The following is a 27588-nucleotide window of genomic DNA, read 5'->3' as shown; positions in this document are numbered from 1 at the left end:
CCCAGACTTGCAGTTGCACAACCAAGTAACAGTTTTTATTTTGAAATAGTTAAATCCTCTTCAGTTCAAGCTTGTAAACTTAGAGCTCAAAGTCTTGTTCTTAAAGCAGCATATATTTATGAAGTGAGAAAGGAGACAGTGATTCCCCAGTATGAAATAGTGTGCAGAGTAATTTAGAAAACTGCAGTGCCTGTCAGCTCCAGTTAAATTAAGAGTGATGCTGTAAGTGTACAATAGCAATTCAGCAGTTAAGTTCTCAAATAGTATGCAAGGAATAAAATTAAGAGGTAACTTAGCTGTAAGTCCAAGGATGCAAACAGGATATTTCAGGGGATGTAATCCTTGTAGAAAATAGTCCAGAGTAATCCAAGCAAAAAATCCTTTGTGAAAGCAGTTGGTTTGAGAAAAACAATGCAGCTCAGAGACTGTGTGTAAGCTGTTACTCCTGCTAATGAAAATAACTAAGCACCTGTTTGCTGACAGGTGGAGCCTTAAGTAACATGAAAGTGAGAGAACCATGTGATGAGAAGTGAGAGAAGTAAAACATGAAATGGAATCCTGACATAAGCCCCCCCCTTCAAGGAAGCCGATCCTCGGCTTGATGCCTGGGTCTATGTGGATAGCTTCTATGGAAGCGGGAGAGCAACCGAGGGGCATTGATGTGGGTGTGCGGTTCCCAACTGTCGTCATCTGGTGAGAAACCCTTCCACCTCACAAGGTATTGCAACTGACCATTGTAGTATCTAGAGTCCAATAGGTCTTGGACCTCAAATATGTCAACATCCAAGGTCACCGGATCAGGGGAAAGAATAGTTTTAGTTGTTGAGGTAAAGGAAGCTGGTTTTAGGAGCGAGACATGGAAGGTGGGGTGAATAGGTAATGATGATGGAAGATCAAGAGTAACTGCATTGGCATTAACAATATTGCTTACTGTAAAGGGTCCGATAAATAAGCCAGCTAATTTTTTACTGGGAACAGGTATTTTGATATTTTTGGTTGAAAGCCAGACTTTATCTCCTACTGCATAGACAGGAGAAGGTCTTCTATGTCTTCTATGGAGATCATAGTACTTCTTTTGTATAGCTTGTGCGTTCTGGATGTTTAGACGCAAGGAATGAAAATTCTCCGCTATCTTTTGTAGAAGGTCATCAACCGGTTGAGAAGTTGGGGCAATTGAGTCATGGATGAAGAAGTTAGGGTGGAAAGCGTAATTCGCAAAGAATGGAGACAAATTGGTTGAACTGTTTTTACTATTATTATATGCAAATTCTGCCATGTATAGGTACTGGGCCCACTCTGTTTGTTGGTATGAGCAGTAACAGCGGATGTACTGTTCAAGCCATTGGTTTAACCTTTCAGTTTGACCATTGGTCTGCGGATGGAAGGCTGTACTAAGTCGATGATCAATCTGTAGATGTTGGGCGAGGGATTTCCAGAATTTTGAAGTAAATTGAGCTCCTCTGTCGGTTGTTATGATGTTCGGGATCCCATGGAAGCGTACAACCGAATTCAGGAAAAGTTGAGCAGTCTCCGTGGATGTGGGTACCTTGTGATACGGAATGAATAAAGCCATCTTTGTGAGAATATCTGTAACAACAAGAATAGTATTAAATCCAGAACTTAAAGGAAGTTCAACAATAAAGTCCATACCTATATGAGCCCAAGGTCTTTCAGGGATATCCATAGGTATTAGGTGACCATAAGGTTTATTTCTATCCTTTTTAGAAGTGATACAGATATCACAGTGTTGTATATAATTATGGACGGAATCAGACATGTTTGGCCCCCAATAAAGTCTTGATAAGAGATCTAATGTCCTTTTGATACCAGGGTGTCCAAGCAAAGGAGGATCATGATGTTGTTTAATCAAGTCATTCCTGAGAGATTCTGGGATATATAGCTTGGAGTTATGTAAAGTCTATTTCAACTATGTAAGTGGAACGCAACTGCAGATCAATTATTGTTTTGTATCACCAGGGTTTTTGGGCTATTTAGGTGAGCATAGACCAGTAAACCTGTGGTGAATTAATATTAAGTTAGAGGTTCAATGCTGTTAGTACTATCACAACATGAATCATTCTAAGCACAATATTTCCAATACTGTTAGACTGGCACAGTATGGAAAAATTAATGAAAAAATTATAGAAGAAAAATATGCTTCTAATTTAAAGAACTTGAGAGAACAAAAATTATTTTTTAAGCTTACATTAAATAAACATGTAATGCAGGAGAGAGTTGGTTAATCCTTGTAAGAAGTAAGCTTGGTTTGCAAGAGATATACTTTTAACAAGTCACAGAGAATGCTTCAGTTGTCTTGTAGCTGCTACTTTGTAACTGTGTTTATTGAGAGCAGCTGCTGCAGAGTAAGAGAGGAATTTGGCAAGATGCCCAGACTTGCAGTTGCAAAACCAAGTAACAGTTTTTATTTTGAAATAGTTAAATCCTCTTCAGTTCAAGCTTGTAAACTTAGAGCTCAAAGTCTTGTTCTTAAAGCAGCATATATTTATGAAGTGAGAAAGGAGACAGTGATTCCCCAGTATGAAATAGTGTGCAGAGTAATTTAGAAAACTGCAGTGCCTGTCAGCTCCAGTTAAATTAAGAGTGATGCTGTAAGTGTACAATAGCAATTCAGCAGTTAAGTTCTCAAATAGTATGCAAGGAATAAAATTAAGAGGTAACTTAGCTGTAAGTCCAAGGATGCAAACAGGATATTTCAGGGGATGTAATCCTTGTAGAAAATAGTCCAGAGTAATCCAAGCAAACAATCCTTTGTGAAAGCAGTTGGTTTGAGAAAAACAATGCAGCTCAGAGACTGTGTGTAAGCTGTTACTCCTGCTAATGAAAATAACTAAGCACCTGTTTGCTGACAGGTGGAGCCTTAAGTAACATGAAAGTGAGAGAACCATGTGATGAGAAGTGAGAGAAGTAAAAAATGAAATGGAATCCTGACAATAGAAAGCTGTCTATTTTATCAGATGTGCTGTAGAATAGAAATTCTGATGTCAGGATTTAACTCAAAACCCCCTACAAGTTGATTTTGGCTAGGTGCATGTACGTTTATTAGGATTGAAAATCAGCATAGCTTTTGAAGCACAACCTCCTGCTGTGTAAAGCACACAAACAAATTTTCCTAAAGGAACTATAACTCAGTGACCCTATTCATTTGACTATATATGCAGAGTTTTATAACTCCAAGACATTTGGTGATGAGAGAAAAGAATGTGCTCGGGAGCCCTCTGGAATTTTCACCTAAATCCTTGTGGATTCAAAGTAAGACATATGCTGCAGACACACAGCTGGGGGGAAGGTGACTCAAATAGAATTAAATACATTTTGCAAAGGGAACAATGCCAGTTTTCCATGTATGTTTAAAATAATTCAAATATAGTATATATATATAGTATATATAAAAATAGTATATATAACATGCTTTCCTGTTTTCCAGGTGGAACTAAGAGATGACACACACAGGACGATACATGGGATGAGATAAGTCATATCATATGAATTTGAAATAAATGTTTGTAGAGTTTTGAATGCATCCCTTGAAGTGTGGTGAGATGGATGTATGGAGGCTGCTTTGATGTGATATGACTATGAAATATTGACATCTGATATTGAAATAAAAATTTTCTGTTAGGCTAAATAAAATATAAATGTCAACAAAAGAAATTTACTAATGCAGTTAAATATAATATGTTTAATACGAAAAATTGAATAGTTAGCAATATAAATTATTCAATATAAATAATGTTAGACACATGTTTCATATCAAAATGACCAGAGAGGTAATGTGATCTTACCCGTCTGTGATTGGTATTGCGAACTTATTAATATGAAGAAAATTATGGTAGTTATTACATATTTTAAAGAAATAATCTCAAATGTTTAGAAATGGCTAGGTGTATTTGTTTTGTGTGTCATGTGGCCCCCCGATGGACAGATGCAGGTATTGCAGCCAGGAGATGATTGGTTGTTGCAAGGATGCATCTCCTTAGCAACGCACACTCACAAGGTGAAGCAATAGCAGGGACAAGGTTTCGAAGGGCCGCCCATATTCCACACCTATGATTACACAATAAAGTTGTATGCAGGAGAGGGAAAAGTACACTGGCTGCTGAGTTTGTAACTGACTGAAACTGTTTGCGTGGGACACAGTCAAACTATAAAACAAAGTGGGCCATACTTCTCCTTTTCCATTGCAATTACACTTATTTTATATGAGGTGGGACAAGTCTTGAAGCTGAATATCATTTTGGTAATGTATTAAGAGATTTCTATAGCAATTAAATTTAAGAGCACTCAGTATTTTAACTGTGCTCATAATCTGATATAAGGCTAAGTTTGTATCTTGCATGCTAAATAATTCATCTGTGTAAAATATAGGATATATATATATAGTTATCTTAGAATTGGTCTTAATTATAAGCAATTAAGAATTGTTCCAATCTTTTTAAGTACTGTTTAGAATCGTGCCAGTCTGAATGTTTAGTGGTTTATATTTAGCCTCATTGTGTTAACTGAACGAAATTCAATTCAATTCAATTGTGTTAACAAAAGTAATTTACTAATGCAGTAAAATATAATATGTTTAATACGAAAAATTGAATAGTTAGCAATATAAATTATTCAATATAAATAATGTTAGACACATGTTTCATATCAAAATGACCAGAGAGGTAATGTGATCTTACCCGTCTGTGATTGGTATTGCGAACTTATTAATATGAAGAAAATTATGGTAGTTATTACATATTTTAAAGAAATAATCTCAAATGTTTAGAAATGGCTAGGTGTATTTGTTTTGTGTGTCATGTGGCCCCCCGATGGACAGATGCAGGTATTGCAGCCAGGAGACGATTGGTTGTTGCAAGGATGCATCTCCTTAGCAACGCACACTCACAAGGTGAACCAATAGCAGGGACAAGGTTTCGAAGGGCCGCCCATATTCCACACCTATGATTACACAATAAAGTTGTATGCAGGAGAGGGAAAAGGACACTGGCTGCTGAGTTTGTAACTGACTGAAACTGTTTGTGTGGGACACAGTCAAACTATAAAACAAAGTGGGCCATACTTCTCCTTTTCCATTGCAATTACACTTATTTTATATGAGGTGGGACAAGTCTTGAAGCTGAATATCATTTTGGTAATGTATTAAGAGATTGCTATAGCAATTAAATTTAAGAGATCTCAGTTTTTTAACTGTGCTCATAATCTGATATAAGGCTAAGTTTGTATCTTGCATGCTAAATAATTCATCTGTGTAAAATATAGGATATATATATAGTTATCTTAGAATTGGTCTTAATTATAAGCAATTAAGAATTGTTCCAATCTTTTTAAGTACTGTTTAGAATCGTGCCAGTCTGAATGTTTAGTGGTTTATATTTAGCCTCATTGTGTTAACTGAACGAAATTCAATTCAATTCAATTGTGTTAACAAAAGTAATTTACTAATGCAGTAAAATATAATATGTTTAATACGAAAAATTGAATAGTTAGCAATATAAATTATTCAATATAAATAATGTTAGACACATGTTTCATATCAAAATGACCAGAGAGGTAATGTGATCTTACCCGTCTGTGATTGGTATTGCGAACTTATTAATATGAAGATAATTATGGTAGTTATTACATATTTTAAAGAAATAATCTCAAATGTTTAGAAATGGCTAGGTGTATTTGTTTTGTGTGTCATGTGGCCCCCCGATGGACAGATGCAGGTATTGCAGCCAGGAGACGATTGGTTGTTGCAAGGATGCATCTCCTTAGCAACGCACACTCACAAGGTGAACCAATAGCAGGGACAAGGTTTCGAAGGGCCGCCCATATTCAACATCTATGATTACACAATAAAGTTGTATGCAGGAGAGAGAAAAGTACACTGGCTGCTGAGTTTGTAACTGACTGAAACTGTTTGCATGGGACACAGTCAAACTATAAAACAAAGTGGGCCATACTTCTCCTTTTCCATTGCAATTACACTTATTTTATATGAGGTGGGACAAGTCTTGAAGCTGAATATCATTTTGGTAATGTATTAAGAGATTGCTATACCAATTAAATTTAAGAGCACTCAGTATTTTAACTGTGCTCATAATCTGATATAAGGCTAAGTTTGTATCTTGCATGCTAAATAATTCATCTGTGTAAAATATAGGATATATATATAGTTATCTTAGAATTGGTCTTAATTATAAGCAATTAAGAATTGTTCCAATCTTTTTAAGCACTGTTTAGAATCGTGCCAGTCTGAATGTTTAGTGGTTTATATTTAGCCTCATTGTGTTAACTGAACGAAATTCAATTGTGAGTAAGGCTGATTTTTAAAGATAAATTTGCATGAGCTTTGCATAGCATATTTTAAATAGTTTTTCTTTTAACGCATATAATATTGACTCCTATTTTGACCTTTACAATTATATATATATCAAATGTGTTCATAGTTATTTACTAATAATAAAGAATTCAGATATTTAGATTAATTTTATTGTCTTAGCAAATGTATGTTTGATTGCGAGTTTAGTTTAAAGAAAGATTGTTAAATACATCCGTTATAACCCTGCTATATATTAACATATTATTTGGAAAATACTGCTAGGATTCTTATAAATATACTGACAGCATACAATTTTTTTTCCCATTTGAATATAACAAATAACAAAGAATACACCAATTTTGTATAGTATATAACAAATAACAAGTTACAGAAAATATTTACAACATGAATTACATCCTGACTTGAACATTGGGGTAGACTACCCTAGTCCACAGTGACCATGGGATTATTCTGCCCATACTTCTGGTTACTGTTCTAGCTAAAGTTAATCCCAATATCGGGCCGGAAGTTTCACCACTCTTCCGCTTGATGTAACTCTACATGAACTGTCCTCTGATACAGAATAAGGTGATTGAGAGTGCGCTGGAGGCAAAGACATATCCCCGCTGTTATCTTGCTGAGGGGAAGGCATCCCTTTTAAAACAGGGGATCCCACCGGCGGTGGTACTGAGGCATCCAGTTCCAAACTCTCAGGTACAGGCTGAAGATGTTTTCGGTTATGGCGTGTAACTGTCCCTCCATCTGTAAGGGCTACATAAGACCTTGGTTCTGGAGAGCGTCCAATTACCGTAGCAGGCGTTTTCCATTTCTTCTCATCATCCAGTTTAATTCTGACATTTTGCCCCGCATTCAGCTCCTGCAAGGGCCTCACAGAATGTCTCCTGTTGTAGAAGAATCGATAGCCCCTCTTTGCTTCTTCATCCCTCCTAAGGACTTCGTCCCGAGGAATAGAGCTAGTTGGCCGGAATACACCCACAGAGGGTAAGGTGGTGCGAATTTGGCATCCTAGCATCAGCTGTGCCGGGCTAAACCCCGTGGCTTGAATGGAAGTCGCCCTATAGGACAAGAGGGCCAGGTACGGCTCAGATTGCTTTAAATTGAATCTTGTTGTTTGACCTGCCCTTTCAGCCATTCCGTTGGCCTGCGGGTAATGTGGACTTGACGTGGAATGTATAAAATCATATTCCCTGCTGAAAGAATTGAACTCTGTGGAAGCGAACTGCATTCTGTTATCACTCACCAGTTCCATTGGTATGCCCCACCGGGCGAACAAGCTCTTATAGGCGAGTGATAACGGCTTGACTTGTGATTTCATTCAAAGGTGCAATTTCCAAATACCTGGAATAGTAGTCAATCACAACTAAAAACTTTTTCCCGTGCAGTTCGCACAAATCAGCAGCTATTTTCTGCCACGGGCCTGCAGGCAGCGGAGTAGAAATCAAGGTCTCCCTTCTCTGAGTGGGCCGGCGTTCCCGGCAAAAGGCACATTTAGACACATGGCTTGCAATGTCGCAACTGATACCAGGCCACCATACAGCCGTAGCTGCCCTTTCTCTGCACTTTGTAATGCCTAAGTGGCCATCGTGAATCCTGTTTAACATCTCCTGCCGCATGCTAACAGGAATAACAATGCGGTCCTGGAACAGCACCAACCCATCCAGCTCCGAGAGCTGCGACCTTTCTGACTGGTAAGAACTTAAAGACATCCAGGCTGCCCGACTCTCGGGCCAACCTTCTTATATGTACTTTATAACTTCTTGAAGGTCTGTATCTAAATATGTCTCTTTCTTTATTTGTTCTAGCTTTCCTGAAGAAATGGATTTGGAGGCCAGAACTGAATCTACATACACTTTCACACCTGATTCCATTGAAGACTCTTCAGCAGCAGCCAGCAGGAGCCTGGATAGTGTATCTGCCACAACCAGTTGTTTCCCTGGCACATGCACTGCCTGAATGTTGAATCTGAGCAGCCTCATTAGAAATCTCTGGCATCTTAGGGGTGTTTTGTTAATATCATAGGAATTGATTAGAGGGACTAGCGGTTTATGATCAGTCTCCAGACTAAATTTCTCTAAACCCACTAGGTAATGCTGAAAGTGCTCACAGGCTCAAACTGCAGCCAAGCACTCTTTCTCAATTTGGGCGTATTTTGACTCAGCAGCCGTCAGTGTACGGGAACAGTAGGCAATGGGCTGTAGTTTGTTTTCATTCAGCTGCAGGAGGGCGGCCGCTCCCATAACTGCTCGCATCAGCACTAACCACAGTCTTTTGGAAGGGTCGTAGAACCCCAACACTGGGGCAGACCCCAGCAGGGACTTGACCTGCATAAAAGATTCTTCCTGTGGAGGTCCCCAGACCCAGGCAACATCTTTCTTTAGCAACTCTGTGATAGGGTGTAGTATTTTGGATAAATCTGGAAGGAACCTGCCCACATAATTTACAAGGCCCAATATTTGTCTCAGCTCATGTACATCAGAAGGATTTTTCATCTGTTCAATAGCACAAATTTTCTCGGGGTCTGGCTTGATGCCATCCCTATTGATGATATGCCCAAAGTAACATAACTCAGCTTTCCCAAAATGGCATTTCTCTTTGTTTAGCTTCAGCCTGGACTCTCTGATAGTCTGCAGCACACAGCTCAATCGCTGATCATGTTCCTCCAATGTAGACCCATACACTAAGATGTCGTCCATGACGACTGCCGTGCCTACGTGGTTTCTTAGGAGAGAACTAATTTCTCTTTGGAAGATTTCAGGAGCAGAGGATATCCCGAAGGGGAGTCTGCAAAAACAAAACCAACCTACTGGTGTAATGAAGGTAGTCAGTTTGCGGCACTTTGGATCTAGAGGTATCTGCCAGAAGCCGCTAGAAGCATCCAATGTAGAGAAGAACTTTGCCCCCGCCAATTTCAGAGCTATGTCTTCAAGTGTCAGCAGCACATATCAATCTCTTTTCACCGACTCATTCAGAATTTTCAAGTCTACGCAGATGCGTACCTTCCCGTTTTTCTTCGCAACGGGCACAATAGGTGCACACCAGTCAGTTGCTTCAACAACCTCTTCAATAACCCCCATATTCTTCATACGCAGAAACTCCTTCTCCACTTGAGGCATGAGCGGGAACGGAATTCTACAGGGAGTGGTAATGCTGTATGGGACTGCGTCACCTTTAAGTGATATACGGACTGGGTTGCAATTCAGTAGGCCTAATTCACCAAACATATCTTCTGAGATCTCATTTACTCTGGCCACTAGGCCCAAACCACAGGCTGCTTTTCTGCTCAATAAGTTGTTAACACACTGACCTCTAATCACATGCACCCACATGGTGAATTTCCTTTGCTTGTACTCGCAGCTGGCAAGAAATTTCCCCGCACAATCAATGCGGCCACCAGGACTATGGACTTTTGTTGTAACTTTTGCCAGCTGGGGCTGTCGAGGCAGTTTTATGAACGCTGCAAGCGACATTACAGTGATGTCTGCTCCTGTGTCAATCTTAAAGGCACTTTGGCTCCCATTACAGTAAGGGTAACCCTCCAATCATCTTCTGAACCGGCCGTTCAACAACAGACCCCACAAAGGACACTTCTTGACCCTCCTGGTCGCTATCCACCTGCATCTCCTTAATATATTCAGTCTTACACACCACTTCAAAATGACCCATCCTGTTACATTTTCTACATTTTTTGTCTTTAGCAGGGCATATGACACTCTGATCATGGGCACGGTTGCACCGTGTTCATCGGGCATGCTGCGCCCATCCACTTCTGGGCCTATCTGTTGCCCTAGGTCTACCGCTCACACTGTGCCTTTCGCTAGCAGCTCTCCTGAACTGCTGCACTTCATCCACAATACTCTCAGACCTTAGATCAGCACTTTGCTTTTTCACCAGTTCACTCTGGCGGGCCATCCTAATAGCCCCATCTAATGTTAAATCAGACTCTAACTGTAGCTTCAGTGAGACTTCAGCATCTACAATTCCAATAACTATTCTGTCTCTGATTTGCTCTTCTTTAGCAACACCAAACTCACAGAATTCAGCTAGTTCATACAGGCTGCGCACAAATGACTCCACAGATTCTCCCACACGCTGAGCACATTTGTGAAAACAAGCCCTCTCATGAATCACATTTCTTTTGGGCACAAAGTGGGCACTGAGTTTATTCATAACTATTTAAAAGTCAAATTCTTCCCCTTCTTTTAAAGTAAAAGCATTGAACACTGGCTCCACATCTTTCCCCATAGAGTATAAAAGAGAATTAACTTGTACTTCACCACTCTCCTTGTCCAGCTTGGAAGCAATCCTGAAGCGCTGAAACCGCTGACGCCATGTGGGCCAAGCTGCAGGCTGAGAGAAGTCAAAAGACTCAGGTGGAGTAAACTTTGACATCGTCATCGATCAGGAAACAGAAGCGCAGGCAAGAACTTCTGACACCATGTCATGAGATGCAGGACACATGCAGGACACAGCAAGGATGGTACAACTCTATTTTATTGTAGAGCATGGGAATATACATCTGGTAGCATTGATCTCACTAACTAACTGCGACACAGACAAACGGCCCTAAGCCCCGCCCCCAATCTGGTGATGTCACTTCCCACTCTCATCACAAATCCCTTTATTACCTATTCCCCAGTTTTTCATAACCAAAAACCAACACTGTAATATTAATACACTTTTTACCTCTGTGATTACCTTACCAGACATCCCAACCTGCAAAAACTCATTTCAGGGAGGTGGCTTTACCCGCTACTGCACCGCCACCCCCCTTCCATCTCAGTTATATATTGGACACCTTGAAACCCTAAATAAGATAGACTTGTCATTAAAGTAGCTTCCCACTAAAGTCACATTAAAAAAGTAGCCTAATTGCACAACCACATACAACAAACCTATTTTCCAGTGATCGTATGCTTGTTGAATGGCTAAATATTTTAGAATAAAAAGTTTAATTACATGCAGTAAATAAGGTAGTATTTGTGTTTTATTTTATTAAAATCAGTGGGGGCTTTTTGGTTACTGATGCATGCTTTAAGGGTTCTATAACATCCCAGCAACTAAAAGCATTCCTTAAAGAAACACTGTTCCGAATTTGGGCCACATTGGATCATGGTACTTGGAGTTTCAGGGAGATTGCACTCCATTTGCTGGCATCAGGGAGGCACTATTACAACCAGGGAGACTCCCTGAACTTCAGGGAGAGTTGGGATGTCTGCCTTGCTTCTAAGCTTCTGCAGACTGCCCCTTATCTCTGTTTGTTTTACAGACATGCATTTTAGCAAATTGCTGCTGACTCATAAATAACTCAAAGGGAATGAAAACAATTTCATATATGGCACACATGAACTAGCAGTGTCTAATTGTGAAAAACAGTCAGAATGCACTGAGATAAGAAGTGGCCTTCAAGGGCTTAGAAAATAGCATATGAGCCTATCTAGGTTTAGCTTTCAACAAAGAATACCAAGTGAACAAAGCAAATGTGATGATAAAAGTAAATTGGAAAGTTATTTAAAATTGCATGCCCTATCTGAATCATGACAGTTTAATTTTGATTTGATTATCCCTTTAATATGTAGTGACTTTTATTTTCAAAGCATCAACAAATGACACAACACGTTACCAATGGTGGTAGTATTAAGTCCTTCATTTTCAATACCAGAAATGAAGGACTTAATGTAGACTCTGGCTTTCTCACACACTTCCATAACTTTCTATAATCTCTCATCTTATTGTCCTATATTGGTTTCTTTTTCCTTTTGTTTTTCCTCTCATCTGGCCTATTTACTCTCCTCTGTTTATTTACTCTTTCTGGCTATTCTCAGCTATTTTCTCCTTCAGACACATTCTCTGCTTTTATGACCCCCCTCTCACCCCCCTCCCTCCCTTCCATTTGTTGTATGTGATGTGTATCTATATCAGAATGATCAGTATTGCTTTAGACCTGAGGAAGAGAGGAAAACTCTCGAAAGCTTGTCTTTTAAATATTATGTTAGTCCAATAAAAAAGGTATCACTGCATACTGCAATACTTTGTTTTTTGAGCATCTATATATATATATATATATATATATATATATATATATATATATATATATATATATATATATATATATATATATATGTGTGTGTACATATATATTTATGTATTTATATGTGTATATATGTATTTACAGTCATATATACACATATAAAAACATTAATATACAGTATATGTACACATATATAAACATATATATAAGTGCATTATATCCCTTTGCCATTAAGTGGCTGAAAACATGATAAAACATATTTATGCAATATTCATATTCATTAAAGTTTTTAACTATCTATTTACTGTAAATATTTCACATCTTCTAATGCAAATATGCTATGTTGCGATGGGTGTTTGTTTGTTTTTTCAGCAATCTTTTCCTCCATTGACTTCTATGGGCAATGCAAAAATGCAATGGCATTTGTCCGATCACGGGTGTTAGGTATTTTTTCGCCATTGATTTCTATGGGTGAATACATGCATGCGCACGTAAAAAATTATTCAGGTTAACGCTGGCACAAAGTAAGTTTTTTGGAAACTTGTAATATGTACATGCTTAAAGGGACATTCCACCCAAAAGTGAGCAGGGGCTGGCATTGCTGTCGGCATTTGCTATTCGGGTGCGTGGTGATATATGTGCAGAACTCAACTGGGCAGCCCCTAATTCTGATATGCTCCCAGTATCAGAAAGTGTAGAAATCTAAAACAAATGGGGGAGGGGTGCGCTCAAATCAGAGCTGTGAGTGGGACTATCTATAGCTAATAGCTAATAATGTGGTTTCTATTCGTGAAATGTAAATATTTAATATATATTTAAAGGCTCATTACTGGTAGCCTATATGTGTGTGGTTATCCGTGATTTTAGACAATATATATTGTGGGAGATTCCTCAGTAGGATATGTATCAAATATTGTGGGAGATTCCTCAGTAGGATATGTATCAAATTGGTGTGCAATGTGATGTGATACAAATTGGTGTATGTATACACTGTGATACAAGATAGCAATGCTATAATAAAGCAATATTCAAATAGCGGAGAAAAGCGATGTGTAATGTGCAGAAAAAAGACAGGTGCGTATAATGAGTAAAATATATTTTACTACAAATAGATAATAAATCTGTTGTACAGATACATCCTGGTTAGTTTAAAACAAATATGCAAACAAATAAAATGAACAATTATATAGATCAAATCAAATAATGCACTGTGCCATTAAAATTGCTTGTCAGCATAGACAGAAAAGACGTACTAGGCTGGCTGATATATTATGGACACTCTTGTCCGTACAAATTGAGTCCTTGACAAATTATGTCCTTGAAAAGATATCACAATTACAGTTCAGCATGACATATAAAAGATTAAAAGTTTAAAAGTTGTGGCCACAACTATTTGTAGGGATCCAAGGAGCTAACTTCCTGTTTACGTAGCTTATAGTATCCCGTTAATGAAATAAAATATGCAAAGTTCTTATGATGCTCACCCCTACCGGACTACCGATATCCCTTACCTCCTCTTCCAATTCCGTGGGTTATGGGAAGGTTGTTATTGACCCGGGATGGCGTCTCCGTTCGGCGTGTTGCCGTGTAGCTGTGATAATTTGTGAGCGTCTCACCTTTGAATTTCCCGGTCAGTCCTTCCTACCCTGACGTTTACACAAAGTCGTCACGTGGTTCTCGGAGGTCCAATCGGATAGCCGGGTCATTGGGGGAGTGGTGCAATAGCGGTTTGTGTGGTTTTCTTGCTGGAGCCAAATTCGATCACACTAGATTATAAAATCTACGCGTTTCAGCGCTGGGTATGCACCTTTATCAAGACTTCCTATTCTTGTGTGTTTCCTCTGGCTCTATTTCTAGTGTTCTGGGCGTTGAAAAACTCCTCCCAAGATATCAAATGACAAGCGATAATTGTCTAGCGATAATTGTCTATGCATCTGGTAGAATTAATGGTAGTAAGAAACTGATAATATCAGAGTAAAATAATGGCACACAAGTGTATAAAAACAATGACATATAAAATAATAACATATAAAATAATAACAATATTGCGCTCAAACAGTTGTTACGCTAAATGCTTATAAATTGCATATAGTTACTGTTACACAAATTCGAGTCTATACCGATGTATTGATGGGAATGTACATCAAAATAATTAATTATGGAAAGACACAATGAGTATATATTTAAAAGGATCACACTAGTAGGGGAACTATAGGTCAATAGATTGCCATATGTTAAGGTTGAGATTATACCTTATATTCTATGTATATGTTATATTTGTATATGGTACAAGAATGGTGGATAGTTCTATTGGGATATGTTAGGAAATTACATATTATATAGAACTATTTGTGTTAATTCTATATAAAAGGATTCAAGTTAAGTTCTGCATTGAGACCATTCGGTGTCAATGTGTTAAATTTGAATATTAATTCTGCTTCTTTTAATAGTAAAATATTTTCTATATCTCCTCCTCTGTTATTCGAAACTTTTTTAATACCCCAATATTGAAAACCTATTGTTTTTTTATGGTGTATTTCTGTAAAATGTTTTGAGAGTAAGTGTTTACAGTTACCACGTTTTATATTTGAGAGATGTTCTCTTATTCTGTCGTATAGAGGTCTACTAGTTTGTCCAAAATACTGTAATTTACATTGGCATTGTATTAGGTAGATTACATTAATGTCTGAACATCTGATTGTTTCTCTTATCAGATGTTTATAATTATTGTTGGAGGATATCACTTCTTTATCTTTTTTACCAAATTTGCAAGCTTTACAGCTGTTACAAGGATAGAAGCCTTGGAGATTATTTCCTAGTAAATCTTGTTGTCTTGATTTCATGTTTTTATTGAACTGGCTAGGTGCTAATATGCTCTTTAAATTTTTTGTTTTTCTATATATTATGGTAGGGTATGGGTCTATAATGTCTGTCAGGATTGGATCTTTCTTAATTATATGCCAGTGCTTATCTAGGATCTCTTTTATAGTTTTATGATCTTCATTATATTCTGTTATGAATGATATTTGATTATTTGTATTTTTATTGGCATCCTTCTTCTTATACTTTAATAATTCTGTTCTATCTTTTTTATTGCTTGTGCTTTTGCTTCTTTGATTATATTATCTCCATATCCTTTGTCCTGAAATTTCTTTTCTAGTGTCTTAGCTTGTGTAAGGAAAGTTTGATCTTCTGAACAGTTTTTCTTTATTCTATAAAATTGACCCTTAGGTATATTATTGATCCATTTGTTGAGATGACAGCTATCTGGATGTAAGTAACTATTAGTATCGGTGGGTTTGAAATATGCTTCAGTCGTGATAGTATTATTAGTAATCTTAATTTGGACATCAAGAAAGTGTATGTGTTCTTTACTGTATTCATGAGTAAATTTTATTCCCCAATTGTTGGAATTGATATCTTCAAGGAACAGGTGTAGTAATTCAACGTCACCTTTCCAGATGAAAAATATATCATCGATAAATCACTTGTAGAGCACGAGGTTTGCACCCCATGGGGAGTGTAAAATGTGTTTTTCTTCAAACCTCCCCATAAATAGATTTGCATAACTGGGTGCAAACCTCGTGCCCATAGCGGTACCTTTTAGTTGCAAATAGAAAGTGTTGTTAAAATTAAAGTAGTTATTTTCCAAAATGAATGTTATACAATCTATAATAAATTTTATTTGTGGTGTTTTCATTTCATAATCTAAATTGAGGAAATGTTCTGAAGCTGCAATACCTAATTCATGTTGTATATTAGTATAAAGCGAATTCACATCGCAAGTGACTAATGTGAAATCTGTTTGCCACTTTATATTTGTTATGGTATTCAGAAAATCAGTGGTGTCCTTGAGGTATGATGGTAAATCGTGTACATATCTTTGTAGGAATGTATCTACATATTGTGACATGTTGGAGGTTAAACTGCCTATCCCTGAAATTATGGCTCGTCCTGGCGGGTGGTCTAAAGTTTTATGTATTTTTGGGAGGTAGTAAAAAACAGGAGTTTTTGGATGTGTAATATTTAAGAATTGATGTTCTTGATTGTTTATTATTTCTGTTTGTTTAGCTTCATTCAAGATACTCTCAAACTTTTTTTATTTGTTTTTGAATGGGATTAAATGGTAGTTTTTTGTAGGTGTCTGTGTCTCCTAATATTCTTTCTGCTTCTTTTATATAATCTTTAGTGTTTAATACTACTACCCCTCCTCCCTTATCAGCTTGCTTTATTGTAATTGATGGGTCATCTTTAAGTTCTTTGAGGATAATTTTTTCTCTCTTAGTGAGATTTAATGGTTTCCTTTTATTAATTTCACATTTTTGTATGTCTTCTTTTATCAATTTCTCAAACATCTCAATATGTTTTCCTTTATCTTGTGTTGGATAGTATTGTGATTTCGGTTTAAGTGATGTATGTAAATATTCTGTTTTAGGTGTTTGCCTTTCTAGTGGATTTTTCAAAAAATGTCTTTTAAGGGTTAGTTTGCGTATGAATTGGTTAGCGTTAATTAGGGTGTTAAATTTATTTAATCTAGTAGATGGAGCAAAGGATAATCCTTTTGTTAAAATGTGTTTTTGTTCTTTGTTTAATATTTTATCACTTAGATTAAATATACCATTATTACTATCGGGGGTATCGTTCTCACTTTTTGCAATCTTATTATCTTTTATCTCGATTTCTTGTGGTTTCCTGTGGGTTCTTCCCCCCCCCCTCCTCTACATCCTCTGGTCTTCTTCTCTTTTGGTTTTTTAACCTTTCCTGATTCTCTAACTTGACATTTTTTGATGTGGATGGTTGTTCTTGTCTTATCTCTAAAAAATGGGGGTTATTTTTGTTTTCATTTGTAGTACTTAATACTTCATATCTGTTTTTGAGTTCAATGTTTTGGTGTGTATTACCTGTTCTCTCACTTTTTCCTTGACGTCCATTATAATTTGATTTGTGTCCCTCATGATAGTAATGTCTGTCGTCATTATGTCTAGAGTGGTTTTGTCTATTGTAGTAGGAGTTGTGTTCATTATGATAGTAGTGTCTATCATCTGGTCTTCTTTGAAAATGTGTATCTTGATTATATATTGGTGCCCTCCAATAGTGTCTCCTATCCCAGTCTTTATTGTATTCTTCTCTATTTCTCCAATTTGAGTTATATTTCTCTCTATTGTGTCTATAATAGGGTCTCTCTATTTCCTTTCTATTATCCCAGTCTTGGATGTAGTCCTGGTGTCTCTATTTCCTTTCTAATAGGGTCTCTCTATGTTTGAGCGCAATATTGTTATTATTTTATATGTTATTATTTTATATGTCATTGTTTTTATACACTTGTGTGCCATTATTTTACTCTGATATTATCAGTTTCTTACTACCATTAATTCTACCAGATGCATAGACAATTATCGCTAGACAATTATCGCTTGTCATTTGATATCTTGGGAGGAGTTTTTCAACGCCCAGAACACTAGAAATAGAGCCAGAGGAAACACACAAGAATAGGAAGTCTTGATAAAGGCGCATACCCAGCGCTGAAACGCGTAGATTTTATAATCTAGTGTGATCGAATTTGGCTCCAGCAAGAAAACCACACAAACCGCTATTGCACCACTCCCCCAACGACCCGGCTATCCGATTGGACCTCCGAGAACCACGTGACGACTTTGTGTAAACGTCAGGGTAGGAAGGACTGACCGGGAAATTCAAAGGTGAGACGCTCCCAAATTATCACAGCTACACGGCAACACGCCGAACGGAGACGCCATCCCGGGTCAATAACAACCTTCCCATAACCCACGGAATTGGAAGAGGAGGTAAGGGATATCGGTAGTCCGGTAGGGGTGAGCATCATAAGAACTTTGCATATTTTATTTCATTAACAGGATACTATAAGCTACGTAAACAGGAAGTTAGCTCCTTGGATCCCTACAAATAGTTGTGGCCACAACTTTTAAACTTTTAATCTTTTATATGTCATGCTGAACTGTAATTGTGATATCTTTTCAAGGACATAATTTGTCAAGGACTCAATTTGTACGGACAAGAGTGTCCATAATATATCAGCCAGCCTAGTACGTCTTTTCTGTCTATGCTGACAAGCAATTTTAATGGCACAGTGCATTATTTGATTTGATCTATATAATTGTTCATTTTATTTGTTTGCATATTTGTTTTAAACTAACCAGGATGTATCTGTACAACAGATTTATTATCTATTTGTAGTAAAATATATTTTACTCATTATACGCACCTGTCTTTTTTCTGCACATTACACATCGCTTTTCTCCGCTATTTGAATATTGCTTTATTATAGCATTGCTATCTTGTATCACAGTGTATACATACACCAATTTGTATCACATCACATTGCACACCAATTTGATACATATCCTACTGAGGAATCTCCCACAATATTTGATACATATCCTACTGAGGAATCTCCCACAATATATATTGTCTAAAATCACGGATAACCACACACATATAGGCTACCAGTAATGAGCCTTTAAATATATATTAAATATTTACATTTCACGAATAGAAACCACATTATTAGCTATTAGCTATAGATAGTCCCACTCACAGCTCTGATTTGAGCGCACCCCTCCCCCATTTGTTTTAGATTGCTGTCGGCATTTAGCAAGGTCGAGCGGACATGATACGATACACCGAATCTTGTCCACTCGCCTCTTAATAAATCTACCCCTTAGAGTGGATCATACCCGTTTCCTTCTACAGGAAGTTCTGAACACCCTAGAATTGTCAGAACAGAATACAGAAATTTTAAAACCTGTAAATAAGTTAAACCAGGTTTTCAAAGCTCTGCCAAAGGCTCCCCAGGTGTTTGAAGCTCCTGACTTGGTGATGGATTATATTGCTAAGCAATGGAAGAAACCTGGCATTCCTTTGACTCCTTCTAACAGATTCAAGAGGTTGTATCCTTTTGCAGAAAATAATCTGTCTGGGAGGTGGTTCCTAAAGTAGGTGGAGCTATTTCAACAGATTATATTGCTAAGGAATGGAAGAAACCTGGCATTTATTTTACTCCGCTGCAGCTTCCTTTTGGTGTGATTCTCAGATGCTTCCTAAACAGTTATCTGATGTCCGTAACTGCATTAAAGTACTTAAGATGTCTAATGATTTTATTTGCAATGTAGTTTTTGACATGATTAAAATTTATATAAAAAATATGTCCATTGCTATCCTGCTACGGAGAGTCTTATGGCTTAAATCCTGGTCTGCTGATATGGTCTCTAAGAATAGACTTTTTTCAATTCTCTTCAAGGGTAAATTGCTTTTTGAATCTGAATTAGACTCTATCATTAAGACTGTTACTGGAGGTAGATGAGTTTTCCTTCCTCAAGACAAGAAGTCTAAGAGAACTTATAAACAAACTAATTGTTTTAGTACCGTTCGCTCTGCCAGAGATCAGAAGTACTCTTCCAACCAAGGTCTGATTCCCACAAAACTTCCTGGAAGCCAAGCTCCTCCTGGTCCAAGAGTAAACAGTGCAAAAAATCAGAAGTTAGCAGGAAGGGACAGCCCCCTTTCCAGAGGGCAGATTAATTTGATTTTAGGAAGCCTGGCACATATAGGATCAAGATCCCTGGGTTATCAACATTATTTCCCAGGTTTACCAGATAGGATTTCACACCAGACCTCCCTGGAAATGACTTCATATGTCTCACGTTTCAAAGGAGCTGCAAAAGTCAGCTGCCTTTTTACAATGTATTCAGGATTTAGAGAATTTGGGATTTTATCAACCAGTCCAAGTCTCTCAACAGGGAAGAGGTTTTTATTCAAACCATTCTAAAGTCTGTGAACAGGAGGGGCGGAGCCAACGCTGAAACGGAGCGGTCGCATGCTTTGACAGCTCTGACTATCTACTACTTTTAAAATCATAATTGACCGCTCAGACTAGCCCAACTTACAATAAATAGTGTAGCTAGATTCTGAAGGCACCTAAACAAGAAGCACAGAGGCTAGGAGTCATTTGCAGCTAGCAAAACAACGCATTTTATGTGGGGCCCTTGTATGGGCGCTCCGTGGAGCGGCCATTTTCAGGATCCTGTGAAGGCCTAATTACTGAGAACGTACTGCCACGATCACCTTTATCACTCACTTGGACGGTGGGCTCGTATGGAAGTTGGCAAAACGAGGTACAGCTATAATGGAACTTTTAAGCTATACCTTTTTAGAGTCGGTACACAGCCTGCTGCGCAACCATTTCTTAAGTCTCGAGAGCAGCATGGCGGCAGCATGGGGAGGAACTACAGAAGCAGACACCCAGCGTGTTATACAGGCAGCTCCTGGGGATGCTCCAATTTTGAAACCTAAGGCTGAACAGATAGATTGGGAAATAACTGACACAACTCAATCTGAACCTGGGCAGGATACAACTACACAGCGGGCAACTGCCACCAACCTGGCTCAGCAACGTAAGGTAACCACAGCCAACGTGATTGCATCCGATGGGCCACAGGGACACGGAGGAGAAACCGAGGTGATTGCTATGAGCTTTACTCTTCCTGTGCACCTAACAAATATTGGACACAGCAAGGATCTCATCACAGGGGGATCTGTAGCATTGGCCCTGTCGGGTCTTAACAGAAGTTCTAAACTTTTTATGCAATTTGGAGTGGGAAGACGACTATATTCTGGCAACATGTGATGTATCAGCGTTATATACATGCATAGAACATCAAAAAGGCTTAGAAGCTGTGAAATTTTATCGTTATAAAGATGATTCCTTACTTTGAGAACAAAAGGAATTTATTCTTGATAGTATAGAATATATTCTTAATCATAATTTTTTTGCTTTTAATGAAGATTTTTATCTTCAACTATGTGGTACAGCAATGGGAACCAGGTTTGCTTCCAGCTATGCAAACTTATTTATGGGTCTTTGGGAACATATTTTCTTAGACCCCGGGGATCTGGGAGCAAACCTGGTTTTCTATAAAAGATACATTGACGATATTTTGATTGTTTGGAAAGGAAATAGGGAAGATCTAGATTGCTTTGTATCAAGAATGAATAATAATGAGAGTAATTTAAGTTTCACCTATATCAGTAGCCCCACAAACATTCAATTTTTAGATTTAGACATTAGAGTAGAAAATAATAACATTTTAACTAAGACCTACTTTAAACCAATAGATGCAAATAACTACATCCATGCATCCAGTTGCCATCTAGATAGATGGAAAAACAACATTCCGAAAAGTCAGTTTACTAGAATCTGAAAAAATTGCAATAATGAGGAGGACTATCTAATACAGTCTAATATTTTCATAAAAATTTTTTGAAGAAAGGGGATACAAAAAAGAACAAATTGAAGCTGACAGATTACTTTGTCTGAATAAATCAAGAGTACAATTGCTATGCAAACAGGAACAGAAAGAAAAAGAAAAATATGTTATTTGTAAGGGAGCACTTTTACCTTTCATAACTCAGTATAACTGTAATAAAGGGTTTATTGAAAAAATTATGGGAAAATATTGGCACATTCTCAAAAAAGATGTAGTTTTGGGTCCAATCTTACCTGAACACCCCAATATATATATGTTTATAAAAAGTAAACAAAAATAAAAAAATAGGTTGGTGCCTACTGATCTGAAAAAGAAACAAAATATAAAAAAACAAAAAGATTTATGGGGAAAGGATTTAAGAGGATTTTTTCCATGTCTCTCATGCAAATCTTGTAAATATGCAACAAAGAAAAAATCTTTTAAATCTTCAGCTACAGGTAAAGAATATAACATAAAAGGAACATATAGATGTACCGATAGATGCATTGTATATCTTTTATAGTGTAGTTGTGGGGCACAATATGTAGGAGAGTCGGAGAGGTCAGCTCGTGATCGCATTCAAGAAAATATTTCATCTATTGAAAATATGAATGAGGATAGAAACAAGGACCCCCCAGTACCAAAACATTTAAAAAAATGTAACAATGGGAATTTAAAATATTTTAACTACACTATTATTGATAGACTACAAAAAAATTGGAGAGGAGGAAATCCAACAAATGCCATTTTAAGAGCTGAAGCAAAATGGATCTTTGATTTAGATACCTTAGCTCCAGCAGGCATAAATTTAGATTTTGATTTAGGCAGTTTTTTGAATTAATGAATGACCACACAGTGTCACTATGTGTATCTCACATACAGGCTTTTTTGAGTCCTCTGATGGACGTCTCGGGTTCCAAAGGGGTCCTATATGGTGTAACATTGGTGAAGTGTGTCATTATTCATATTATTTCATATGACAAATACACATGTTATTTCATCTTCTTTTTAGAATTTTGGAGAATTATTACCATAATACATGAAAAAATCCCCATAGAGACTATTCTATAGATCTGTATATCAGACCAGCCTCCTCTTGATTTATAAATCTTTTAAGGTTTTAGGTATTTTTGGTGTTTTTTACTATTGTGTTTTTTCTGTGTGTTCTTTATGTCACCAATTTTATTTGCTTTTTATGACATCAATTTTATTTGCTTTTTATGACATCAATTTTATTTCTATTTAATTTATGTCTAATGTCAAAAAATGTCTAATGATATTAACTATCATTAATTCATTTTTTGAAATAATCCTTCTGTGAAAGTGGTATGGAGCATTATGTATCAAATCTCCTTCCCCAATTTTCTAGTGAAGTCATCTTAAACTAAATCTGATTTTTTATAAAAAATATTTCAAGTTTTAAACTGGAAATTTTAAATTCTGTAAATTCAAAAATGCTTTAAGTTATATTATTTCTATTCTATATACTGTACATCCCTTGTTAGTAGGAGCCGTTTGATACCGTATGTGAGATACCTCTTTAAAATACTCACTGCTCCGCTATAAAAGGAGCCTGTTTGCCGTCATTTCATCAGAAGCTTGAGAAAGGACTTATCCGAAATGCGTTGCTTCTTGTTTTTGGCAGAGTTAGGCCACCATAGTCTGTATCATCAGACTATTTCCACTTATCTGGCTTTTTGAAATAGGATTGATGAGACGCGGACACAGCGTCCCGTTGGAACGGAGCGGTTTACAGAAAACTTAAACTGTAAGTTCGGCTTGACACTTACAAGTGTACCATATCAGCATACTTTTGAGAAAGCTTCTCTCTCTGTCTATATTTACAGAGTTTTCGACTTGATCAGTGAATTTGATGTGGCAACATAGTGCTGGATGAAATCTGTTTTACCCTATATGCAGTTTTGGATATCCTCTTTATGACATTTGTATGAGATAAGGAATTCTCTCTAAGAAAGTGCCGTTTCTGATTTTTTGCTTCCTTTTTTGCATAATAACCTTGTCTGCTTACGCAAAGCAATACTCTCTGCAAAGTATACCTTCGTCTTTTGCATAACAACCTTGTCTGCTTACAAAAAAACAATACTCTCTGCAAAGTATACCTTTGTCTGCAGAATTTTCAACATAGCACAAATGTGTCTGAATTAACTGTATCTATCCCCCTGTATCTAGTTTTTATAACGCTACTGTGCAAGCTTTTTATTTTATTTAACTGTTTGTTCGCACACTAGAATACAATTAACTGTTATTTTGTTTATATTACTACAATCGTATATCTTATTCTTCTGTGTGTACAATTGTATTTATTGTGAACTTTTTATATGTACTAATCCACTGTGTATACTAACCCATGATTTTAGCTCCAATGCATTATATATTTTTAAAGAGTATTTTGTGAAAGATTTTAAACAAGTTACTATTTTTTAATATAATTCAATGTAATTAAATTTAGTCTTATTAAATAATATCACCCTCTTTGATTTAGCTTTAGTGTCAGTTCTTTGACCTTTAGCGCAGATCCATCTTTCTACCTGTCGGGTCTTTAACCTAGCATAATGGACCATGCAGAGACATCGCCTACAGTGACTATGTACATACAGTATACAGCGGAGAAGGCCCTAGGAGAACCACAGAGCATTAAAATCAGCGAGTGGACCTTTTCCCTGATTGTACAATTAGACCTATCTTTGGAGCCTCATGTGATGAGTGGTGATGGGTGTAGATGGCCGTTACAGTTAGCCCAGAGAGTATCTCCAATCATGCGATCTGGAGTGGGGTAGAGGATTCCTCCTTTTGATACACCGCCTCACTGCATTATCTCTCACCCGGATTAAAGGCTGTCAGAGAGACTATGTGTGATTGTGGCCATCCTACCACAGGTATACAAAACTAACTTACAAGTGTCCTATTCTGAGCACAGACAATAACACAACATGATGTCTCTTTACTTTATGATTGGACTGTCGTGCTAAATTAACCTTTTAGCATTGAATTGACTTTTCTTACTTCTGTTGCTTGTACCATGTTACCTTCCAATGTATATGCAGTGTCACATTTACAACCTATTGTTGTGCATGTTCTGTTGCCTTTTATATGATAGTGAAAAGTTTGGTATTTTGCCGGCACCTTATACTTTTCTTTTTATTATACAACCCAGCCACATATCCTAGTTTGGCCTGTTTCCTCCTCGAGCCTAGTCTGTGCAGATAGTACTGTAAAGGTTTGTACCTTCTTAAGTGTCACATATTTTCTTTCTTTCAGGATCAGAAGGTGACAGGTGATTTGTTAGGGGTTAGTTCTCTCTACTTGGGTTACTATAATGCCACACAGTTGTTGTCCTACAATATTATAGCCAGCATTACCTACAGCTTAGCCTTAGAATTAAGGCATTCTTGCTCCTCCTGTTTACTTGTTTTGTGAGGGTGCACTGCCGGCGGCCGAGGTGGTGCCCCATGCGCACCACACATAACTACATTTTATTGAAGGAGAGTAGCTCCAATGCTTATTAAAAAGAAGCTGTGCCTTTTGAAAAAAAAAAAAAAAAAAGAAGCTGTGCCAGGTTAAATATATATGTCTTAGTAATATGCTCTCTACAGCTCCACAAATAGGAGTCAAGAATAGGCACTATAGCCCATTCTTTAATCCTTTAATCCTGTAAGGTAGTTAAATGTATATCTATACCCAGTCACCTCTTGTTTTATCCCCCCACCGTCTCACCCCCAACCCAAGTACTCTGGCACTGACTGTGATTTTGCCGAAAACTAAATATGCGGTTTAGCCTGTAGATGCCGCCACAGTGCTCCTTCTTTTTTGTCTCCGATTAGAAGTAAGTGAGGGTTCCCTTATCTAACCACATATACTGCTCCCTCTTTCATAACTATATAGTGTTAAACCTAGGAGAGGTTGCTGTCAGGGTGCCAGGAATCAGACTGAGACGAGAAGTGCAAAAATAATCACACCTTTATTAATAGCAAAAAATAATAAAAAGTCCACAAGTCGAATAGCAAGCCAGGAGTCAAAACCAGAGCTTGTAGTCAGACGAGCTGAGTCAGGAGCCAAAGCGAATAGTCAGATGAGCCAGAATCAGGAACAAGGAAAAAAGCAGAGTCAGGAACAAACCAGGGATCAGGAACCAGGAAGGATGTCAGGCAGCCAGGTAATACACAGGAACTCTCACAAACAGGTCTGAGACAACGCAAAGGCAAAGTATACTGAACAGAGGTCCTTTAAATAATAAGCGATGACATCACAATTCTGAGACTGCATCCTGTCTCACATGGATAATGCACACCAGTCTGGCCATAAAAGGAAGTGTAGGAAATGAGCAGCATCCCCCACAATGCACCATAGTCAGGAAGAGAGGTGAGTAAAATGACTGCCAGCAGCACATGGCAAACAACAGGGAAAAAACCCTGACAGTACCCTCCCCTCAACGACCCCTCCCCCGCGGGAGGACAAAAGGCTTATTGGGGAAACGGGCATGGAAGGCACGGAAGAGGGCGAGAGCATGAACATCAGAGGAGGGAACCCAAGAATGCTCCTCCGGACCGTAGCCCCTCCAGTGAACCAAATACTGGACACGGCCCCTGGACATACAAGAGTCAATAATGCTGCTGACCTCATACTCCTCATGGTTGTCAACAAAGATAGGACGGGGACGAGGCAACACAGTGGTAAACCGATTACAAACCAATGGTTTCAAGAGGGAGACATGAAAAACATTGGAGATGCGCATAGCAGGAGGAAGGTAAAGAGCGTAGGCCACAGGATTAACCCGTCGGAGTATTCAAAAAGAAGGACCAACATAACAAAGAGCCAATTTATTGGAAGGCACACAAAGGTTCAAGTTGCGGGAGGACAGCCAAACTCTCTCACCAACCTGGTAGGAAGGTGCGGGCAGACGCCTACGATCAGCCTGGAACTTTTGGCGCTGCATAGAACGATGAAGGCAATCCTGAATCTGCACCCACGTGGAACGGAGTTGCCGGAGATGCTCCTCCAAAGCCGGAATACCCTGAGACATGAATGAATCGGGCAACAAGGATGGTTGAAACCCATGATTCGACATGAACGGGGATAACTTGGAGGAAGCATTAATAGCACTATTACAAGCAAAATCTGCCCAAGGTAACAGTTCAGACCAATTATTGTGGTGATCTGAGACATAGCAATGGAGGAACTGTTCCAGAGCTTGATTAGACCGTTCCGCAGCCCCATTGGATTGAGGGTGATATGCCGAGGAGAAGGAAAGCTGGATCCCCATTTGAGCACAAAAGGAATGCCAAAATCTGGAGACAAACTGGCTACCCCGGTCCGACACTATCTCTTTGGGTAACCCATGTAAACGGAAGACCTCCCGGGCAATGCAATGTGACATTTTAGAAAAACGGTCAACCACCATAAGGATAACAGTATTGCCATTGGAAACAGGGAGCTCGACAATGAAGTCCATGGAATGATGTGTCCAAGGACGCTCACCATTAGCAATAGGTTGAAGAAGACCCACAGGAAGACGTCTGTGCACAAACTGAGCAGGAGGCAACATACGCAGCAATATCAGAACCAAGACCTGGCCACCAGAATTGTCGAGTGACAGACCAAATCATTTGGTTCTTGCCTGGGTGACCTGCGGCTTTAGGATAGTGGTAAGTGTGCAAAAGTTTAGTTCGAAGATTCTCAGGAACAAAACACTTACCGCTAGGTTTCTAAGGAGGTGCATTGGTTTGTGCAGCCAGGATCTCCTCCCCCAAGGGAGAAGTCAAATTAGTACGTATGGTAGCCAAAATATGGTCAGGAGGTATAACAGGAGTAGGTACAGACTCCTCCTTGGACAGAGGCAAAAATTGTTGAGAGAGGGCATCAGCCCTAACATTCTTACTACCAGGAAGGTAGGAGACCACATAATTAAACCGAGA

This window comes from Bombina bombina, chromosome 2, assembly GCF_027579735.1.
Source record: "Bombina bombina isolate aBomBom1 chromosome 2, aBomBom1.pri, whole genome shotgun sequence".
Classification (NCBI taxonomy): Eukaryota; Metazoa; Chordata; class Amphibia; order Anura; family Bombinatoridae; genus Bombina; species Bombina bombina.
Note: the sequence above shows the minus strand (reverse complement) of the source record.